Below are 4,695 nucleotides of genomic sequence, written 5' to 3' on the forward strand. Positions count from 1 at the left end.
TTTTTCCTACAGTGTTGATATTTTACACGTACATGAGCATATTGAAGGTGTGTTTCTCTGGCTCCAAACAGACCCGACAGAAAGCTGCCAGCACCTGCACCCCTCACCTCGCCTCTCTGCTCAACTTCTCCTTTGGATGTTTTTTTGAGGTTTTAGAAAGCAGGTTGAACATGAGCGGTGTTCCAGGGAAGCTTCAGATTGTAGGAAACTTTGCATCTGCTTATTTTCTCACCTGTCAAACACTCTTTAATCCTCTTTTATACGGACTGAAAATGTCCAAAATACGTTGTTCTTGTAAGAGTCTCGTTGGTAAGATTCTAAATCATTCGTAATCTGTAATCAATAGGAAATTGTAGAAGATAATAATTTTTACATGTACGATAATCCTACATAATCCACATAAACATTAATTTAATTCATTTAACTTTTTTTCTGTAATATCTTATACAATAAGTGTACACATAGTGCTGCTGGTTCCATGAATGAAAAAGTCAATAGAATACAGTAAATAATCTTTTGTAATCTAATAAAAACAAATTTTAAATTAAATCAAGTTTATTAATCTAATAGTGAATTTTCAGTCATGTTTAGAAATTATTGATAATTTTTATGAGCTACTTTCTAATTTATGGGCTGAATTAAACATTGAATAATGATGTAAGAAAATGATACAAACTGACAGACCAGGTCTAACATTCATCATAAAATATGTAAATAAAAACAAAATGCAATGAATTTTAGATCTCATGAACCCAGATTTTATTCACAGCAGAACAGTAAACAAATCAAATGTTCAAACTAAGAAACTGAACCATTTTTAGGAAAACATGAAGTCATTTTGAATCTGCTGGCAGTGACACGTCTCTTTACAGATGTTCCAGATGTTTCCCTCTGTGCAGCATCTCCATCAGTCTGTAAACATCTGGACCTGAGGTTGTCCCAAGTTCTGGATGGGAGCAGATGTTGTTCTAAAACCAGAGGCACTAATGCACCCCCATAACATCAGAGAGGCAGGCTGACCTCAGAGCAGTTCTCCTCTTTGGTCCAGAGGAGACACATCTATTCACATCTGGCTTCTTCTTTGCCTGATAGAGCTTTAAGCAACGTTTGTGGACGGCACGGTGAACTGTGTTTACAGACAGTGTTCCAGAACCAGCCTTGACCTTTGACCTCAGAGGTTTCTACAGATTCTTCAGATCTGTTGATGATATTATGATCTGGAGATGATGGAAATTTGTGCTTATGCACCAAAAAGCAGTTCAGATTACCCGGCCTTCTTTGAGTCTCTGGATGGGGTCCTGGAAGGGGTGCCATCTGAGGATTCTTGTTCTCCTGAGTGACTTCAAAGTCCATGTGGGCAATGATGGTGATATCTGAAAGGGGGTGATTGGGAGGAACGGCCCCCCTGATCTGATCCCGTGTGGTGTTCTTTTACTGGACTTGTGTGCTAAGCATGGGCTGTCTGGGTGGGGAACTGCTGCCCCGGACTCGGGATATTGTTGAGCGGTGGAAGGAGCACTTCAAGGATCTCCTAAATCTAGCCACCATGTCCACCTTTGAGGAGGCATGACATTCGAAGGAAAACGAGTCCATTACCATGGCAGAGCTCACCAAGGTACTCGCTAGTGGCAGGGCGCCAGAGGTGGATGAGAATCGCCCTGAGTTGCTGAAGGCTCTGGATGTAGTGGGCCTGTCATGGTTGGCTTGTCTCTTCAACGCCACATGAAAGACAAGGACAACGCCTGTGGAGTGGCAGACTGGGGTGGTGGTTCTCATTTTTTAAAAGGGGGACCGGGGAGTGTGTTCCAACTATCAGGGGATCACACTTCTTAGCCTCCCCTCCAAACGTTTCCTCCAGGGTGTTTGAAGGGAGACTCCGACCGATTGTCAAACATCAGATCCAGGAGGAGCAGTGTGGCTTTCATTCCAGTCGTGGAGCAGTGAACCAGATCTTCACCCTTGCAGGGTTGCTAAGGAGGTCGTGGAAGTTTGACTCTCCAGTCTACGTGTGTTTTGTAGAAGTGGAGAAGCCTTATGACCTTGTTCCCTGAGGCATTCTGTGGGTGGTGTTGTAGGAGTATGAGGTGCCTGAGCTGTTTTTGAGGGCTATCCGGTTCCTGTATAACCAAAGCAGGAGCTGTGTCTGCATTCTTGGCACAAATTCAAGCTCATTCTCGGTGCAGGTTGGACTCTGCCAGGACTGTCCCTTCTATTGTGGTAAAAAGGTCAAAGCTGACACTGAATATTAAGAAGTAATGATGAGGCGGACACTGACTTCTTCGTCTCAGCCAGAGGCGGGGGATTTATTAAAACACAACTGCTCACTTTCACAAAACCCCCAGAAATCTCCAGTTCTTGTTCCAGAAGGGTGTATTTATAAAAAAAGTCAATGTACTGGTGTGTATGTGAATATTCTGACCAATCCTGATCATTTTATGACATAGATAACCTGCTGACAGCTACCTCCTAACTTTTATCAGTTCTGGGAAGCATCCTGGCTGGTCACAGTGACCTGCACATGCTGTTTACATTACCAAAAACATCCTTCTCTGGGTCAATGTTCTCCTGACAATAACAACTCTTAATCTTTCTCCCCCCGAACATAGCACACTAATAATCTCTGTACTTTTCCTCCACAGTCTCCGCTCCTGTTTGTGGTGTTCATCAACAGGATCTCCAGGTGCAGTCGTGGACAGGAGTGTGTCTGGTTTGGGAACTTCAGTGTCATCTCTGCTTTTTGCAGATGATGTAGTTCTGTTGCCATCTTCAGGCCATGACCTTCAGCGTGCATTGGGACAGTTCTCAGCTGAGTGTTGTTACATCCCCCAGTGTGGATGGGTTTTTTGCATTGAAGTAATGCCTTATGTTTTCCCCGAGGCTCCCACTCCTCCCCTGAGATTGGGTGCTGCTTCCTGGGTCTCAAGCCAGTGAATTACCTGTGCTGCACTATTTAATGGCTGTAAAGTTGCTCTTCAGGACTTTTTGGCCTCTTGACTGCCATAAACCCCTGTTGTACAGGCTTAAATGCGTCTTTGTTCTTGAGTCTTAGCTTGAGTCTTGGTTTGTGATAACAGATGTTTCCTGGAACACTGTGTCTATTTTGAGATTGAAATAAATATGCCCTGTTTCAAAGATACTTCGGGATTTTGGGGCAAGCTGAAGAAGAATAATTGTGTCAATAAAAGCCCCCAAATTTGACTGAAATCCAACGAGAGTCCCTGACTATCATTTCGGTGTGCAACATACATTATTTTCACCTACAAAATCATCACACCTCACTGAAGATTGAGTTCTGGGGTTTGAGCCCAGATGTGAGCCTCTGGCACACTGCGCCTCACATCCAGCCTGCACTCCCTGCTCGATGTCCAACCTCACTGAGCCCTCAGGACAGACCACTGGGAAGTCACACTTTAGGATGGAGACAGTGAGGGACACAAGGGGGCACATTTCGTGGGTATTGGAGCCCAGACTAGAGTCTGGTTCGGGGAGCAGCTTGACCCACTTTGAAAAAAATAATGTATCACTAGATGGGGGCTCAGGGTGGGCCCAGAATGAGAGCCAACAGGAGAGAGATAGACAGGAGGGCAGGGCTGGCAGGTGGACACCTGAGACCACACCAGTTACCTTTTTACAAATGTATTTTCTCTTCTACATCCTTGGCCTAGCAGTGGTTCTCCAACAGTTCAGATCTGCTTCCATGTCCTGCCTGGCTGCACCTGAGAGGATGTGGATTGAAGTCATACCTGTTGTGACTCGAGAGGATCACCACAGGGGCTGCCGGTTGCTTGGCTGTGCAGTTTGTAGAGGCATTAACATAGATAGTTGTTTTTACTGAAAAGAAACATTAAACTACTCAATGTTGTGTTCAGTCTCCATTTGATGATACAGCCCATTGAGCTGGGTCATAACAAGAATCACATTTTATCATCTTCTTAGCGCTCCACCAGCACCATGGCAGAGCTAATCTGAGGAGCTCACTAAACCATTTGTTTGGTAATGACGATGAACCTTTAATGTTGCTTTTTATTGTCTTTTGATGAGCATGGAACAACTGTTTTGCTCATTTTAGAGGAATCTGTTCCCACTTTGAACAGAAATCAAACAACATCCCAATAAACTAAGGGAGGACTTTTTCCATCCAAGCCAAATGACAAACATAGATCACATGATTCTCTGATGTAAGCGGCACCAATCCCCTGCCAGCTGAGGCGTACGGCCACCTTTCCTGAGTCCAACAGGAAACATCTGCTTGCATCAGACGGTTGCTGTGAGAAGATTAAAAGAGACGAAGCTTCATCCAGACTGGAGACACTTTCAGTCTCATCACTACAGAACAACATGTCTGTTAGTTTTCTCACTGTGTTACAGACTCTGATCTGTGTTTCTGACTTTCAGTGGTTCAGCTGAGAGTTTTAACTTAAAGGATCATAATGAATATCACCAATGTTTCATATTTCATGCTTTCTGCTTACTTTGACACCGGGGTCCTAAAATATTTATTTTTCACAGTGGTCCTGTTTCTGTATGTAATAATCATTGGTTGTAATGTTGTTCTGATTGTGGTTATCTGTGTGAACAGGAGTTTACATGAACCTATGTACCTGTTTCTGTGCAGCCTGTTTGTAAATGAACTGTATGGGAGTACAGGCTTGTTTCCCTTCCTGCTGATCCAGATTCTGTCAGACGTTCACACTG

The sequence above is a fragment of the Kryptolebias marmoratus genome, unplaced genomic scaffold (genome assembly GCF_001649575.2).
Source record: "Kryptolebias marmoratus isolate JLee-2015 unplaced genomic scaffold, ASM164957v2 Scaffold44, whole genome shotgun sequence".
Classification (NCBI taxonomy): Eukaryota; Metazoa; Chordata; class Actinopteri; order Cyprinodontiformes; family Rivulidae; genus Kryptolebias; species Kryptolebias marmoratus.